The 19105-nt window shown below is 42.6% G+C and overlaps 1 protein-coding gene across 4 annotated transcripts in view; it reads right to left on the bottom strand.

The window, feature by feature from the left end:
• ZNF385B (zinc finger protein 385B) overlaps positions 1-16866 on the bottom strand; it is a 417541-nt gene extending 400675 nt beyond the window's left edge. For 2 of the 4 annotated variants that reach the window (XM_045066764.1, XM_045066765.1), the window contains exon 1: positions 16044-16864. The gene's annotated coding sequence lies outside the window, so the exon portion shown is untranslated. Of the gene's footprint in view, positions 1-16043 lie in introns of all 4 variants that reach the window. The other 2 variants (XM_045066763.1, XM_045066766.1) reach the window with 2 other exon arrangements.
• Between the last annotated feature and the right edge of the window lie 2239 nt (positions 16867-19105).

The raw sequence follows: 19105 nt of genomic DNA, 5'->3' as shown, positions 1-19105 counted from the left end.
AGGAATCAATGGACTGTGGTCAGTGAAGGTAGTTGACCCAGGGTACTTCAGCCACAACAAAAATGTCATTCTGCCTATACAGGTAAAAGCAAGTATCACTGAAATTGATGGGGCCAGGGATCAAAGATAAACTCATCATACAAAGGGCATGTCACAGCTGCCTCTCATATAGAAGAGCTATATGGATCACATGCATATTTTCAAATCATATTTATGAAGACTTGCAGCTCTGGTTCTATTTTCTGGGCTTGTGAGTGCAAAGCCACACATGCACAAATGACCCTCTCAGATGGTCACACTAGGAAACTGGCAAGAGTTTCCCTATTTAGGGGATCCCAGGGACCTCCTAAGGAATGCAAGAAGTCAGTCATTTTGTGATCCCTGTTTACAACTTGACATCAGGTGCCCTAGAATTCAAAGTATATTTACAGTGCTCTTGGACATCTTCAAACAAAATGCGTCCCTACTATCTGTCCCATTCTATCTCAGCACTGTTGACAGCTGTCGTGTCCTGTGGCTGCCAGGACTTTTTCAAAGCCAACTTGTTCCTCTGCAAGATGATGAAAGACAAAGGGAACATTTCAAAGATTCTCTTCTCAGCCAATATTCTCTCCTGTGATATACTTGCACACGGTAGTGACTTTTAGTTGTAGAAATTCACCTGAGATGAGTTAATGACTTGCTGACTATCCAAAATAGTAGTTTGCGCATGGTTATGTCCCAAATTTTGTGTTATTCAGTTACTTTTATGTTTACATTTTAAGACTGTTCTTGTAAAATATCTAGCATGCCATTCTGTCCGCCTGTGCTTGCTCTCTCTCCCCCTCTCTCTCTGACAAATAAATAAATAAAATCTTTAAAAAAATATATATCTAGCATATCTATTTTCAAAATTTGGAACCTAAGAGGCTCCAACAGCCTTAGGATTCTAAAGTCATCTCAGAAACAGAAAAGTTCAGATTTAATCTAAATCATCCTAATGACTCGGATGTCTAATCAGAGATGCTGCCCACTTGTCCTGTTACATTTGCATATTTTTAAGTGGGAATTTGCTGCTGTATGGTGATATTAGGAAGGAGTTTGCTGAGGAGCTAAATTATAAAGCCTTTAAAAGAGATGAGCACTCTATAGCCTGCTTACCTGTTTGTGGTGTTCTATATAACCCTTCAAAAGGCTTGGGAAGAAAACTCAATCTGTTTTACTTCACATATAAAATCAAGGAAGTTGCCCCAAGACCGCTTTGGCATGTTTTTCCCTTTATACAGTGGCCTCTCCGTGAACCTAGAGGGCTGGACCCTGTGTCAGAAGCATGAAGCAGAGAGGAACCTTCAGGAGAAGCAGAAGGTGCCACTCCATTACTATCCTCAGACTTTGATGTGCAAGAGACACACAGAAAGGTTTCAGATGGAGATTTGGATGCAGTAGGCCCTACGTGGAGACTAAGATTCTGTATTTTTTATCAAGCTTCCAAGTAACGCCCACACTGCCTGTCCCTGGGCCAACCCTGGGCAGCTGGGACTCCACTCTCCCTGGCCAGAACCTAGTCCTGCTCTGCCACTACTGAGCTGTACCACCTTGGGCACATCAGGTAGCTTCTCAGTGCTTCTGTTTCCTTTTCTTGAAACCAGACAAAACTCAGAGGCCCTTCGCGACTTCAGGGAGTGGAAGAGAATGTGGATGAATAACTTTAGGTGCAAGCATTAGGAAAAAAGTTTAAGGGGCTACTCAATTAATGACTTTCAAATCACAGAAGGACATAAAGATAACTGCTCCTGAAACCAGCCAACCGGATGCCATTACTTCTGCTTCAAACTGCTGTTCTAGTGGCTGCTCTTGCACCAGGCTCCCATTGACTACCTGGCCTTCAGCACAAAGTTATTTCTGAGTGGACCCTGCACTAACCTTGCACAGCAGCGGTCCTCTGGAAAATTCTTCTTCCCAAGTCCTGAGCTCCATTAAAACAGTCTCAAGACACTAAGTTATTAAATTGAATCATTGGGAGGAACAGAAGCTAACTTTCCATGCCTATATAATTTATAGTTTATATAGTTGGGTCTACTAAAGTTTACCAATTACTACCTGCTTGTTTTATGTGTGGGTAAAGTTAGACCTGGTCAAAATAAACTCTTTGCCCATTACCACAAGAATCAGTAAGGGTGGAAACAGGCCTGGAAGCACTGTGTTTAATTCCCTTTTGAGTCTGACTGCTTCTGCTCCACATTGAGAGACATTCTCCTCACCTCTTCCTTCTCCCCAAGTTCCTTGAAAGTTACCTGCAGCCATTCTCTGTTTTTTGGCAGCAGATGGTGGTGGTGCCATTGGACCAGAGCAATACTGAGCCACAGGAAGAGAAGACAAATGCAGGAGCAAGAAAGAAGCATTCCTCATAAATGAAGCAGAAGGGACTGGAACCAGTAGCAGATCGTTCCCCCATCTGTCCTCTCAGAGGAGACTCAGGAAAGAATCACCAAAATACTTCCTGGGTTTCCAGGACTATGCTCAGAGATGCTGTCATTTATTTTAATCCGCTTTCAAGAGAAGATCTTTTTGAAGTCTACCACCACAAACTGGCCACCCTAGAACTAGGGTAACTGCTTACCATATGATGAGGAACAGGTTGGATGCAAGGTCCATGATGGCACACAAGCTCTAGAAAGAAGCCCATAAGCAAGAGGCAAGATCTGGACCTCGAAGGAGAAGCTACTCATGAAAGGAGCCAGCCTGGACGCAGACTGATTAGCTGCAAGAAAGTAGTCATGGGTCCCAAGCATGGAATGAATTATGGGGTTGTATGTAGAGAAATGGGCTCAGGGAAGATTTATTATGCTCCATTTCTACTCTGCTAGCAGGCTGCACAGGGTATCTGAGGTGCAGATTTACTCAGGATTGAAATTTTACATCCAGGGACCCTATCTCAAATAATCTAATTTGGTGAGATGAGAAAATCACATCTCGTAAAACTATCATCCCTTTTCAAAAGCCCATATAAAAGTTTACAGGCTGTTGAGGTATCTAGCCATGGCGTGAGCTTCTATAATAGGCGATACGGAGACAACAGACTTAAAGAGGAAATTATTTTAATAAGCAGTGTTACTCCTCGGTATGTGCAGTTTGCTCTTTACAACCTGAACTTCATAAATTTTTATAAGGTGTCTATTTACTGACAGGCTCAGGAGCTGCTGTGTCACTGTTGCTCAGTCAATGCTTCTTCAAATAAAAGAATCTTGGCTGGATGTGATACATTATATGATATTAAGACAGACGACCCCACACCCACTTCCTGCGTCTCCTCAATAACATTCATGTCTTCCATGCAAATGTTAAAATAAATCTATTCCTCATCACTGTGAAGTGGGCTGCTCTTTTGGCCATTGTACATGCTACAGCAGAATGCCTCAGCAGGAAGGGACCTTGACTATCCTCTACTAATTCTCAATGGAAGAGAAAGGATGCACTGAACACAACAGAATCATGCCAAGAAAACTTCAGGAGTTGCATGTGGGTGTCTTTCAGAGGTTGGAGGAAAAAGGAAAAAAGAGACAGGGGACTATTTCCAAATAACCATTATCATTTTCTAAGGGCTCATTATGTTTCTGGAGCAAGATTAGCATTTCATATATGTTATCTCACCGAGGCCTTGCAGCTCTCGAGGTCTAGAATATTCTGGCCATTTTGCAGGAAAGGCATCTTTAGCCTTGAGAGGTTTATAGCTTTCCCAAAGCCATATAGCCTGAATTCGACCCAAGTGTGTCAGAGCACAGAGAACCTGTTTTATCCCAGTGTCACCTCCTAACATTGCTTTTCCTCATTGTTCTGGATTCTTGGTTACCCAGGAGAATACTAAGCAGAGAATACTCGGCAAAGGACCTCAGGAAACTTCAGAAGGGAGAAGAGATTAGGAATTACAGTATTTCAGAATGAGCCCCTGTAAATGGTCTGGATAAACCCTCACTTTACTGAGAAGAAACAATGAGGTGCTCACAGAACTAGTTAACAGCAGGAGCAGGATTTCCTCCTCATCCCACCAGTAATGCTGCCAAAGGCAACATATCCAGTTGGGCTCAGGAAGGGGTTGCCTAAAAGGTGGTTTTCCCTTCTCTAATTTTGGGGATTTTTTCACCTCACTCTCTTCACTAGCTTTCCCCTGAAACAGAATAAATGGAGTAGGTAATTAGGGTGTGATTAGGAATGGAAAGGCATGGTTGGGAGAAGAAAGAATATTCTACTGTATTTCCTTACCTTGAGGATAAAAGTCATCCAGGGTATTTCTTTCGGGAAAGAGGTATGATGGGAGGAAAAATCTAATACTCAGTTAACAAACATCAGCTTTTACTATTTGCCAGATACTGGGATAGACACTGACTAGATGAATCAATCAAAGGGATCTGTTCTCAAAGAGCTTACAGTCTAGTGAGAAAAATCAGTACAATCAGTACAAACCTGATCACCACAATCTAATAGTGCAGGCACCAGAGAGGAAACAGAAGAAGTGATATGAAAGATTAGCCAGGAGCTTAGCTCAGGGAGGATGTGTATGCAGGACACCTTTTGTGACGTCATCAAAGATGCAGGAAAGCAACTGCAAAACTCTGGCTAAGATAAGACGTACTGGGATTTGGGTCTTTTGGCTGTTAAATGAGATGATATTCTGGACATGATAGGTGCTCAAGTGTAACTTGCTTATAAAGCCAGGGGGAAGATGAGGTAATTATTTTTTCATCTTTTAAGGAGTCTAGAAACACCTACCTCTTCACCTACGTATTTTCTTATATGTCCCCCTCCCATGCCTATGGTCACTCCTCAAATTATTTTACCAATAATGCCAAAACACGGGGATGCCTGGGTGGCTCAGTTGGTTAAGTGGCTGCTTTTCGCTCAGGTCATGATCCCGGAGTTCTGGGATCAAGTGCCACATCGGATTTCCCTGCTCAGCGGGGAGCCTGCTTCTCTCTCAGTCCGTCTCTCTCTCTGCTTGTGCTCTCCCTGTCTCTCTCTCTCTCTCTGACAAATAAATAAGCAATCTTAAAAAAAAACAAAAACAATAAATCCAAAAAGCAGATAGATTACAGTGGTCAGCCAAGTTGAGCTTCCACTCAATCTGAGAATTCCTTATATGTTGTTTCTGGTGGCTGATCCTCTCACGTGTCATATACTTTCCTCTGGAACAAGTGTGAAACTTCAAGGCCACTATTGAACAGTATGAATCATTAGAAAGTTCTCTCTCACACTGAATGGAAATCTGCCTCCCTCCAATCCCACCCACTGAATCTAATTGTGCCTGCTGGAACTTCAGAAAAATGAATCTGTGTCTTTGTCCACATGTCATCCCTTTGAGGGTTCGTAGGCAGCTTCCGTGTCAGTTCAAAGCCCTCTTATCTTGCACCAGATGGTGAAACATGTGCCTTGTCCTATTGCTAAAGGAGGTTAACAATGGCGGCATGGTGGTGGGGAGACTCACAAAAATTCTGCTTTGTGTCTTTCCTCATGCTAGGTTGCTTCAAGTGGCTTCAATCAGTGCTGAAATCATGTTCTTAGTGCTCATTGTCTTATGGTCATAACAAGGCTTCACGGAAACAAAAAAGTGGGCTAGTCGGAGAGGCCTTTGGGATAGCACAATCTCTTCAACTAAGCACAGGTCCAAGAGATGATGAAAAATCCATCCTATGGAGGGCCCCGCCATCAAGTATCATTATTAGCCCTATGGAACAGTTCAGATGTTGTCTTTTAAATGCTTTTCCTAATGTGAGAAAAATAAGCTTGTCATGTCACCAGTAATCATCTCTTGAAAAGATCCTTGAAGTTTGACACTACTATCTCCTCGACGCATAATTCCCTCTCGCATCTAATTTGATTGGTGGTGGATTCCAGGTAGATGTAATACCTTTTTGCCAGTCACCCAACCTCACTAACCCCGCCTCCTTTGGTTATCAGGGAGCCTTCCTTATTGTGGAAGAAAGATGTTAACATCTAGGAGGACTGTGTCAGGACTGTGTCAGATGTAACAGGGTTCCATCAAAACACGAACTTGGAATGAGGAGATGTCAAACTATTGACTTTTAAGCGACCTTACTTTCAATCAATCTCTGAAGTTTTATAGATAAAGGGTTATTTAACAAGACAGAAAACTATTCCTCAGTTTTTAAAGCAATCAATGACAAAGTTCACAATATAATACTTAATAATTTTTAACGTCACTTTTGTTCATTATTTTATATAGGAACACTAAAACATTCTCTAATTTACATTTTTATATGGGTCTATTGAAGTACATGGCCTGGAGACAGAACTGTTACACATATACAGTAATTTTCTTGCTACAATTCTTGATAATTCAGAAACACGATTTCAAGAATTCAAATATTTCTAAAGATCGGGTTGCCTCTCCCCCATTCCAGCCAAGAGTACATTATACTGTTCCTTTTTCCAAAGCACTTTAAGAGGAAGACAACAGATCTGAGAACCTGTGAAATTCTCGACAAATTTAAACCCTGCTTATGTAAGCTATACACAGGGAGGCAAGAAAGCCTTCAAGGATTGGAAAAGGCTTAACGGGGTCTCTCTGCCAGGCCAGCAGCAGCCTGAACGTGTGCCATCACATTCGTATGTTTGGCACTATCGTTTGGGTCTCTATTTGGCAGCTGTGGAAAGGAGAAGACAGGAAGAGCCCAGAGAGAAAGGAGCCTGTGTTTCCCATTATAAAACCTCAAGGACAAGAGAAATGGCTGTTAGCAGTCTGCAGAAAAAGGAGAAGCCTGGAGGTGTGAGAAGGAAGAGACATTGCTGACATTCAGGAGTCATGGCGGTCCCTATCCTGGCCTTATGGTCGCTGCAGCCAGTGTGCTCACCACAAGCACTGGAGCCGTCTGAAGCCCTGACCCATGCAGGCAAAGGCTAGCTCCACAGAGCACCGGCTATAGAACTTCAAGGCAATCATCATCCTCTGCAAAGCAAGGGAAAATCCAGGCTCTAAGACCTCACATCCCAACTCTTCTTTTTTTTTTTTTTTTTTTTTTTTTTTTTTTTTTTTTTTTTTTTTTTTTTTTAGTTTAGTAGTATTAGGTTTGGGACCTGGAATTTGACTATCCCGAGTGAGCTCACAGGGATACGGAGGCAGGTGGCCAGTGGTCCCTACAGCTACGGAGAACCACAGTATACTAAAACCCGTGGCTGAAGGCCCCAGGTAGTCAATGAGAGAACAAAGCCTTGTTCTCTAGAATTTGCACATGACAGGCTCATATGGGGGACTCAAAGCAGCTTAAGCAAGGAAAGTCCTGTGGTTAATGCATCACAGAAGAACTGAGCTTGGCCTGTTCAACTGGACTTTTACTAAAAGAACCACAATAACTGTGAAAGGCATCCCAAGCTGAGAACAAGTGCTCATCTAGAGAACTAGGCTGTTTGATCTGTGAATCAACTGGGACACTTACAAAATATTTCCGTAAAATATTTAGATTAGTGAGTCCTACCTCAAGACCTGGTGAGTCAGAAAACTTCAAGGGTGAATTACAGAGATCTGCATTTTTTGTAAGCCCTCCAGGGATTCCCTTACATGCTAAAGTCCAAGAATCACTGTACTAGAGACATTTTTTAGGATCAGCCCAGGACCACAAGCATGAGACACAAGGAGAAGTTTATGCAAAAGAACAAGACTAAGATTTTCTAAGTCCTGATGATTTTATTGCTGTGGAAATGAGACTGACTTTTAAGAACCATACATTATATATTTATTAAAAAAAATAAAAAATGTTATTAAAAAAAAGAAAAAAAAACCATACATGTAGCATATATATATATATATATATATATGGACTTAAACTCCTTGGTAATCCTGCATATAGTTTATCAATTATGGTTTTTTTGTGGGTTTTGTGGGGTTTTTGTTTTGTTTGTTTTGCTAATTATTTTGTTGTCTAAATTCCAATTCGGAAAATCCAATGCAAGTGCTCAAATAAATGCATGTGAACCCAGGAGGATTCAACTACAATTCAAATGCCCAAGAGACTGTCCTTGAATGAGTCCACTCTGGTCACAGACCCTAATTCCATTTGCTGGCTCCTATACCTAGGTCACTCTGATTTAGGTCACTTCCAAACATTCCAGGTTCATACATGACTACCAAGTTCAGGAAGCATGTCATATGAAAGCTACGTCTTAAGCCACTTGATCTTTTCATAAACCCTACGGCCTGAGTTATATATTTTGTTATTAAAAATCCGTCTGTGCTTCACATGGTTAAATTGTCTGGAGCCCTTGTAGGGCTTAAAATTCCACACCTCTATTCTCTCTTTCATTTCATTGTTCTCCTATAGTAAACAATGAAAGACAGAGGAGAGATCATATATATTAGAAAAATACAAAGTAAGTTTCAGACTCAAGGTGCAAAACCTAAGAGTTGCACAAGTTCTCTTGGCAAACAAATCAATGTATCCTTGAGGTATCTGGTATTCATTATTTAACCATATAATGTACAATAATGGCTACCATTAGGAGTACTGGACTTTGGTAAGTCCTAAGAACTTTGCTAAGTATGTTATGTGTACTTGTTTTTTCTGACAACAATCCCATGAAAATTTCTCTCATTGTCTCTTACACTTGGGAAACAAGGCACAGAGAAGTTGAGTAACTTGAACAAAGTTAGACAGTGAATAAGTGGAAGAGCTGAATTTTGCATCCACAAAGTCTGACTCTGGAGCCTGAACTCAACCATTAGGCTATACTTCTCTTCATCTCCAATAGTGTAACGTATGCTGGTAATGAGATATGTATCATGTGGGTAATGATTAAATACAACCATCAGCATTTCCAGGTATCGTGTAAAACCATGTTACAATGACCAATTTATTAAAATAAAAATTCATAAATATAAGATCAAAACACCTGTTTTCATATATAAGTGTGGGGTTTTTTTATATACAAACAATGGCATTTTGTGCTTTGTATTCTTACTTACAGCATTACATTTTAGATAAAATATAAAGTAATACCTCTCTCTCTAAGTCTGTGAGGTACAGTTTTCCCACCTGACATCACAGGGTCTATATAAATGTTATGTGAAGTTTAATTTCACTGTTAGTACCACAAGAACTTTTCCTTCCTTATTTGTGATGTCTAATTTCTTTAGGGTCAAATCTTAAATAATCTAGATTCTCAGGTCTCATTTTCCAATTTGTCAATGAGGATTTTGCACAAAGAGCCCTTTTCACCCTAAACTATCCTTAACTCATTTCCTTAGCTTATATCCTTAACTCATACTTCACAAAAATAACAATCTATTAAGCCTGAGATTAATCAGAATCTGAATCCTGGTTTGCAACGAGTATAAGCTGATCAAGGATCCAGACCTCTAGACTCTGAAAACCTTATATAATGGACTAACCATCAGGCTGACTAACCATCAGACTGACCACTTTAATCAATACACACTAAAAGTCACAGCTCTCTGTAGAATTTGACACAATTTTAACAAGTATATTAAGCAAAGATTGCAAAAAGAATTAGCTAAACATCGCTCACAATGGACCTTTTCTTAGTTGTAGCTCAAAGGTTCTTTTTAAAATGTCATAGTATCTTTTTTTAAAGATTTTATTTATTTATTTGACACAGAGAGAGAAATCACAAGTAGGCAGAAAGGCAGGCAGAGAGAAAGGGGGAAGCAGGCTCCCCATTGAGCAAAGAGCCTGATGTAGGGCTCAATCCCAGGGCCCTGAGACCATGACCTGAGCTGAAGGCAGAGGCTTAACCCTCTGAGTTACGCAGGCGCCCCTAAAATGTCATAGTATCTTCTTAATTGTGCTATTTAAAAAGCACACACCACAATATGAAAAATAAACTTTGGAAAAGTTTTATCAGTTTAATTAAAAATACTTTTCCTGATCAAAAAGTAAATAATACAGAAATGAAACATTTCATTCTAAGAGAAAAAAGTGAGACGCTGTCTCCAGGAGTCTTTCTTTTATGCACGAAGGCCATCAATAATGACAACCCCTGATGTTTGCTGTGAGGTACCTAGGCCAGGCCCACTGGAATTACTAAGCACCCTTTTACTTGTTTTCAGATGTATACAGGAAAAAAAAAAAAAAAAAGGTCTGTGGGTCCTCAGTTAATATGGGTTATATCCATTTACCCAATCTTTGCTTTGCTGATATGATGATAACATTATAGCATAACGGCTGTTCTGGAATCTCAGCCAAAAAAAGAGAAGAAAGGGTTGATTAAGATTTAGCCTGCACAGGACAGATTATCACTTTGTGTGCGCTTTTTAATTTTTAAATTCCATTTCCCATTATAAACTCAGAAATGTAAACGCCTAACCCATTTATATTTATTTCCAAAATAAAATGCTCTCTTAGACCCATGAATTTCAACCCTTTCTATTTGTTGGTGACAGAACTGTCTTTATTAAAGAGCAAAAGCATTTTTCATGACGTAGGTATGAAAGCCTGGCCATCTTTTGTGTATCAGTTTATATATGTTTTAATCTATCTTTGCTATTTATGAGATCATAGAGTTGATGTGGCACCAAATGGATCAAAAATACAAGGGTGGTTGGTTTTTATTAATATATATGCCCTCTTCCGTATTTTTTTCACTGACTTCTGAAAAATAAGCTCATAAATTTCTCCTCAAAGTGATTATACTATGCAGAATACCTAGAAACTGAACAGGGGGCAAGGAGACTGTTAGCTCTGAGGCAAAATGACCCTTAAGTAATTCAGTGGATTTAAATTGTTATGGTATCAGGATAAACAACCACTACTCTTTCTTCAACAACCACAATATGCATAGTATTCCACTGATGGCGCCTGTCTAACCTCACAATAACAAAGTCAACCCATTTCACAGACAAAGAAACTGAAGCTCTAAGACATGAAGTAACCCCCTGAAGCTCTCAAATTTGTTGAGTAGCAAAGCCAGGATTTGACTCAGCACAATACTGTGCTCTTAACCATCATTCCAAGCAGCCTTTACAGACCAGACACTGAAGTTCTCCACCCATGCTGGAAATCAGAATCACTTGGGGACATTTCAAAAATACTGATAAATTAAATCATTCCCTTGAAATGAGCTAACAACACCACTATTTTCTGTGAGCTCCTGAATTGATTTTAGTGTGAATCCAGGGTTGAGAACAACAGGATTTGCAAACCCCAAGGTATAGTTGTTGCTCTTTTTTTCTTAAGAAACATAAGTCCCTGAATGGTGCAAGAACAAAAGTTCAAATTGTTTATCTAAAACAGAAACATTAGATGAGGGCCCACACCAGCATCACCAGCACCACATGATCCTTCTTTCCTCCCCCAACCTGCTCCTTCTGCCCCACGAGAAGATCTCACGGGGTAAAGAAGATCTCCTGGTGCTAAAGGAGATGCCAGGAGTTGTATAATCCACAACCTCCATCCACAAGTGAAAAGACCAGAAAGAAACAGCTTTGCCCAATATCTCATGCTCACAGTAAAGGCAGAGTGAGAACTGGAGTCTCCTGCCCCGGATTTCAGTGCTCCTTTCACAGATAATTTTGGAAGCAATAGGAAAACAGTTGGGGCAGGGAGTCAGCCAAGGCATCTGAATTTTAAGAACCAAAGAGAGCACAGGAAAGAAAAAGAATCATAGCAGAGTGAGCAAGGAGAACCACCACAGTCTGGATATAATGGTAAAATGAGAAGTAATATACAACAAAGAAATAAAACTGGCCAGAGAAAAATACAAGAGGGAGAACTAGCCATTGCAACACTGGGTCAGCAAAATAAAGAAAACTTAAGGGCATCACCACATCTTCCATTTTGGTTTGGGAAGCATGTCAAGGCCTAAAATACTTCCAGGATACAAAGTAATATGGAAGCAAACACTAACTGGAGGAAAACCACCAGACAGAGAGCTGGGGCTGCCAGAAACTCCCCAAACTGTGAAGTAACATCTACTACCTTGCTCAAGTTCAAGGTTCTGCTATTTCAACATAAGCTGGAAACTCCTTAGCAAAGCAGTACCTCTGGCCCCATCCCAGACCTGCTAAACCAGACTCTGCACTTTAATAAGATCTCCTCATGATCAAGATACATATTCAAATTCGAGAAGCACTGGCTCTACTGTAAGAGACTGAATCCTGAAAACAAGTAGCTATCACAGGCCCAAGTGGGGACTAGAGAGCTATGTAGAATTCAGTCTAATTAAATTACTTGCTGATGTCCCACAACCTGCCAGGCCCTCAGCTGGGTATTTCAGGAAATGAAGGCCTGAGGTTAGGCATGGTTGGCAGGATGCCCTGAGGGGAGAATGCAAAAGGCACAGGAAAATGAGGGAGACAACTTGGCCTGTGCTCCAAGAAGATGCCTACCAAAGTGTTACAAGGTTTGGAGGAGGAAACACTGGAGTCCTGGAGTTCGGAGATGCCACAGCAATGGCACTGACTCTCTGGCAGGTAGAAATGGTTCTGCAGAAGTGGGAGGGCCGAGTCTAGGAAGAGGGAACAGCATAAGCAAAGATGCAGAACTCAGAAGCCTGCTGTGTGTTGAGGGAATACTGCCTTCTGCCAAAGCAGTGTTTTCAAACTGTTTCAAGGAGACTCAGGACTCTGTGATGATGCCTCAGAGACTACGAAGGGTAGGGATGTAGAGGTCAGTGGGGTTGCTAGGGCCCATAAGATTATATTTTAACAGTGGATCCCACCATTGAAAAATAAAATGTGCAGCATACCACTGAGCTAATATACAAGGCATACCTATAGCTGTTTCTGGCATGCAGCAGGCAATCAAATATTCATTGAATGAATGAATGAATGAATGAAGTCAAAGTAAAAATGTGAAGCCATTTTTGGCCTGGACTGCAAAGGGTCTTAAGACGTCAGAGATGAGGTTTATATGTTATTTGGTGGGGCACTGAAGAAAAGTTTATTAGCCAGTGATTGAGCTCGGCTCTGCCTTAAGAAGTTTATTCTGCAAACCAAGTATAAGATGGATTGGAAGTGAGAAAGACTGGATCTGAGAGACTAGTCAGGAAGACATCAAGAGAGTCTCTAGAAACAGTTAAGAGTCTGAAGAAAGATAGTCCCTATAGGAATAAAAATGTGGAGAAGCGGGTATCATAAGTCATCAAGTCCATAGGGTTTATCTGTGAATTATAGGAAATTTATAGAAAATTAGAAAATTTATACACACATACATACACACACACACACACACATATATATATATAAAATTATAGGAAATCAATGATATTGGGAAGGTCCTGGGTGATGGAGAGAAATACAGAAATTGACAGACCCACCCCCTTTCATGTAAGAAGAAAGATGTCAATTAGAGTTTAAACCTGTTTAAGGCACTTAAGAGGAATACAGAGGCATCTTGCAGATGATTCAAATTGTCAATATAAAATTTAGGAGGGACAGTAGGGATAGGAATACCACTTTGGGAAAATAATCCAGCACTAATAAAAGGACATCACTGAATAAAAAGTAACATGCAAAAAAGAGATCATCTATAAAGCAAAGAGGATCAAGAGAAAACTGCAGAAAAAAATAAAAAAGCAAAGGAAAGATGAAAAGGTGATATTGAGACACCCGGGGACAGACACAGGACAGGGGGGGGATGGCAAAATAGAGATGGTGAGATGGTGGTGGGGGGTTTACAATAAAACCATAGAGGGGAAAAGCAGTGGGAAACTGGAACATACATGCTCATTGTTCTTTAGATCTTGGAAGATATAGGATCTTAGAGGAACAGCAGAAAGCCAATTTTGCTCTTCTGTGAGCAAAGATTTTCATAAATGAAGCAATTACTCCTGTGAGAAGTAAACTATTTGTTCATATTTTTTCATATAAACTGCTGCTGTTAAAAATCGTGCAATGATATCTTCAAACTCAGTTGGAAGAAAAAAAATCTAAAGGGAGGCAGTTGAGGGATTTAAGATTCTTATCTCTTCTATGATGGGAGCTCCACACAGCATTACTCTACGGAGATATGGAGACATTTTACCTTTTGGAGGTGGGTGTTTGGGGGCTTTTTTTTTTTTTTCCCCTCCCTGAGCCAGGTCATTAAGCTGAGAAAAAAGAGAGCTGAGAACACCTGATAAGGCTTTATAAATCCTCATATAATAGTTAACACTTGGTAGGTAAAGTTATCCTCTAACTGCTGACAGGTCTCACTAATTGTCCATGTTTGGGTGACAAGTACTAATTGACAGTTCCTTCTCTGGTTTGATGGCAAAGGAGACACCTCCCTTGGTTTCCTTTCTGCCTCAGTTCAAGAAAGATAGATTATGTTCACTGTTCTCTTTTTGCTCTGTGAATCCGTATGTTTGGTAAAATGCTCTAAAATACTGACATACTTTTCTTTAATATAGATGCTGCTTAGTCGTTAAACTTCTATAAAGACATCATGACTTACGTAATGTAAAATAATATAATGTAAATGAAATACATAGGAATTATGCTGCAAAACACTGATATCACTAGGATGATTCCAGGGAGAGCAGGAATTTTTCCTTTGTTAGAACTCACCTTCGCAAAAGCATTTTACTACAAATGCATCCAAGAGAGGTCAAGGAGATCTACAAGAATAGCTACTTGATTTGTGGTTTTCATTCCAAGCTTCCTCAAATCACTTTTGGAAATGAGTAGCAGTGTGAATTATAAATCCACAAATATTTGATTTATGGGGATAGAGAATCTGAACTACAACCAACACTTTTGAGTAAATAAACATTTTTTTTTCTACCTTAAGAGCCTCAAGTAACAACAGAACTTCCAATACAGCATTTGCATTCTAAGGGCATTAATCTAGCACAGGGAAGGGACAACACATACTCAATGAACAGATGGCGTCAAAATAAGATGAAAGGACTATGAAAACCGGTGAAATAGGGCCCTGAAATATTTAAGGGAGCTCTTTCAAGCCAAAACCTTTCACTTTATCTGAGATGTAGCTTACTGACTTTATGAAAAGCCTTGTTTTTAATTTGATAAATGCATTTTCTACAGTTTCATGCATTGTTCTGAAGCTGCCAGTCTCCAAGCTTGAAGCTGGACCCTACATAACACGAATGTTTTACTTCTTCTATTTGAGCATCGTTTGCTACATCTTAACAAAGTTTGCATTCACCTTGGTGTGATGCTCCTGAGCAAAGCAAAACCGAAAATAAAGAAAATGAAGATGACGTTTCCTAATCCAAGAACTTCTGAGAGCATTCCAAAACTGTGTTTATTTTGTACTCATGGGGGCCGAGGGCTTGATGGCAATTTATTTTCCTTGAAAGACTACAACACTCCGTCATCCAGGTTCACCATAAAAATTGTTTGTCCTCCAGAGCCTGGGGAAACATTTGGGGAACATCGTCCTGCCAGCTCTCCCTTCTTCCCCCATGGGCCCCCGCAAATAACAGCAGCGAAGCAGATGGTCCTCCTCCTCCCCTTCTCCCTGTCCCTTCCGCAGTCCCACAGTGTCCTCCCGACGTGCACCGACACCTTCACCGGGCACCCCTGCACCCCACCCCAGGCTCCCAGCAAGTGCAAACTTTGGGGACCTTCTTTCTGCCTCTCCGCCCCCATTTCACCTTCTTTCAGCTGCAGAACTCTCAGAACCCCAAGTTTTGACGCCTATCTTCCTCCCACATCTCCCCAAACTACCCATCTCCCCGTAATGAAGAGAGAGACGCCCAGCCCCAAACTTCCCGCCCAGGTGGCGGAGGCACTGCGGCTAACCACAGAGGGGCATTCTCCTTGTCCTCTTCCCTTCTCCATTTTCCCCCTCGTCCTTGGTAATCAGAGCCCCGGAGCCCACACTGGGGATTCCTTCACTCCTTTGGCTTCCACGACCTACTCCTAACTCCAGGGGCTCACAGGAGCCTCACGCCCCAGCCCCGCAAGCGGCGGTTCGGCATCCTCCTCTACAAGTGGGACCGCCGGACAAAGTGCAAACTCCAGTGGGAGGGGGCTCCCGGCCATTCTCTCCGGCTGCGCGCCCCGGGGTCCGCTCGCCGGGAGGAGGCGGGCGGGCTGGGGCGGGAAGGGGGCGCGGGTCCCAGGGGCGCCGGGCTGGGCGCTCGGAGCTTACCTCGGCGCGCGGGCCGCTGGCGCGTGGGGCAGTGGCTCCTCCAGCCGGGAAGCTGTTGCTCGAGCTCCGGCGGCTGCGGCGATCCCGCCGGCGCTGCGCTGGGGCTCCGCGCAGACGCTCTCCCGCTATCTGCTGCAGCCGGGGCGGTGGCGGTGGCGACAGCGGCGCCGGCGACAGCTCGGCCCGGCGCGGCCCCGGAACTGTCCAACTCTGGCGGGCGCCGGGCTGAAGCTCCCGGCTGCGGCCCCAGCGCTGAGCGCCTGCGCGCCCTGCCTCGCCCAGGTGAGGGGCGTGTGCCTGGAGCCCGCGGGGCGCGCCCAGCCCGGGGCTGCGCTCGGACCCGGCCGACCCGGCCCTCCCGTCCCGCTCACGACCCCGGCCGCGCCACAGCCGCGCGCCGAAGCTGGTGGCGGTTTACCAGGCAGGGACTTGCGAGGCACACACACTAGGGCGAATGAGGCGGGACCGTTCCGGGGCCCGTTGCCACTGCAGAGTCTCCCGCAGCATCGCCGCCTCTAAATCCCGCCTTTCCAGGCGTGCGCGCACTGCGAGGGAGAGGAGGCTCCGTCCGGACCCGGGCTCCGCGCGGTCCCCGGCCTCGGGGCTCCAGCCCCTGCAAGAATTCTTGGCAACCGCCGGGGTCCCAAAACCGAGATGCCAAGAGGCGCGGTGGGGCGGATCTGTCAAATATTAGTCAAGCCAGAGGGAAACTCTCTTCTTGGAGATCGTCAAACCAACTATTTGTGTTTCCTCTTCGACCAGCTCTCGGCTCGGAGACCACACTGAGCCGCCTGGGCATTTCTGGCGGAGCCGGGAAGGCCCGCAGCGCGGGAAGCATCGCAGCCACGACGCGGCTCGGAAAGGCTTGGGGAGGGGGGGGGGGGGGGGCTTCTGCTCCTCGGGTTTTCTTTCCGTGTTTATTTAAGTTTTCAAAACTAAAACATGTCATTGGTTACCCCCGCTGTGGGGCATTTGCTGAAAGTAGTGTCAACGGCCAGGGTGCTGGGTTCTGAAAGGGAGAGCGCTTGAAAAAACAACATTTAAGAGGAAAGGAAAAATAATTGTAGAAGAGCAGTTTTCTGAAATTACCTCTTTGGCTGGAGAAGTTCAAAAGCAATAAATGACAAGAAAGCTGTGTTATACAGCAGAGACTTTTTTTTTTTTTTTTTTTTTTTTTTTTTTTACAGAATGATTTTAAAATATTATGCTTTGGTTTTCTTCTTAGATGATTGACACTAACGCCATCAATAATTAAGACTGCAGCTGTTAATGTCTTGGCATAATCGTCCAGAGTAAATATCGTAGGGTCCAGCCAAAGCCAGTACTGATCTCCAAAATGGGTTTGAGATTTGACAGGCACACGCACAACATCCTAGAGCTCTCTCAAGGAGCAGGTTGTGGTTTTTCCCACCTTGGAATTCAGGGATATTACTAGCACCAGCACACCTGAGCAATCAGCGTGAGAAGGAGCATCAATCTGACAGATAGTTTTTATATATTTAGGATTCTAAACACCTTCCTATATAACTAAGCATTCCCACTCATGACTAAGGACAGACACTTACTGGTCTGTTTATCCTTAAAACTGTTTCTTATTTGAAATTGCTATATACAGGAAGCAAGCACCAAAATTGAGTTATTAGAACCCACATATCATGAGCTATGATAATTGCTGAAGTTATCTTCTACAAAATTATGGCTTTGAGGTCTCCTCCCATCAGTGAAAGTTATACTGAAAACAAGTCTTTCATGAGTCCCTGACAGTCCAGTAAGGTGGGGTTCTGGCAGCCTGGGACAGCCAGGAAATTCCAGAGGCAAACGCCTTCCTTGAGAAAAACACCCAGCTTCCAGTGCCCTGTACGTCAGAATTGGGAACAGTGTGGTTGCTACTGAGCTCAGATAAGTATTGGTGTCTCTAGCTTTCTAAGGTACAGGGGAAAGCGACAGGGGCCCTTAAAAGCCTGAAGTCAACACCTTGGATTGCACTTGGAGGCAAATGAGTAACCTCTGCCGAGTGGAACACCTGTGAGGAGTGTTCTCTGTGGCTTGCACAATTTAGCAGCATGTGCATTTTTTATGTCCTGCAAACTGCAACTATATCCTTCTCTCCTCCCTTCTATTTTTAATCACCTATAGCAGAGACTTATGGTGGAGAATTATTTGAGGGCTACATTTCCTAACAACAGCTGAAAGAAGCATAAAATGCATGCAGACAACTCCCTATTTCTTACCTGTGCCACCCCTAAGAACTGTGCCTTCGTGTCCTTAGAATAGGAGTCAAGTCTCTGCAGGCAAACTAAAAACAATTGCAGTGCCTCCCTTCTAAATATACTGCAATATGGAAACAATATTAAATTAAAAATACACAAAATTTCAATATATAGAAACAACAGCTTCTTCCTAGATTTTCTGACTGCAGGTGTGTATTTATTGGATACGTTGGCATTGCCTGCCCACCTTTCTGGTGGTGTCTGATATGGGGGGGCGGTCCTCCTGTCCTCAAACTCTTGCACCATTATTTTTCTAGAACCACCAATATTCATCCCTGGCAATGACGGTGTAAACCAACACAGGGACTATTAGTTGTAGGCAAGGAGCTCTGGGAGGACTGTCAGTATAGCAGCAACACAGGGACGTGTAGCAAGAAGAGGTCCCTAAACAGTAAGACAGAATGTAGCAGAAATATTAATTTAAGCCTTTTTCCTACTAGGTGTGTTTACTTGGTGTGTGGTGCTTTGGTTCCTAAATATTGAAAACAAACAAACGCCTTTTAACTATGTCCACATATGGGACACCAGGCTGACTCAGTCAGTAGAACATGAGACTCTTGAGATTGGGATCATGAGTTCAAGTCCCTTGGTGGGTGTAGAGATTACTTTAAAAAAGAAAAAGAAAACCTAACTAAATTATGTCCACAGAATCAGCCTACCCACTGGATAAAGAACTCAGTGATAAGAACATTAACTAATTAGAAGATTTTATAAATCACTTAGTTTTACTCAATAAGATATGGGTAAGAGTTTCCACAATAAGATGTTATAAAACAAGGCCCTACAGCTATT

The sequence above is a fragment of the Mustela putorius genome, unplaced genomic scaffold (genome assembly GCF_011764305.1).
Source record: "Mustela putorius furo isolate JIRA1106 unplaced genomic scaffold, ASM1176430v1.1 tig00003869_pilon_pilon_pilon, whole genome shotgun sequence".
In the NCBI taxonomy this organism is placed as follows: domain Eukaryota; kingdom Metazoa; phylum Chordata; class Mammalia; order Carnivora; family Mustelidae; genus Mustela; species Mustela putorius.
The sequence above is the reverse complement of the archived record's forward strand: the minus strand, read 5'-3'. Positions and strand labels throughout refer to the sequence as shown.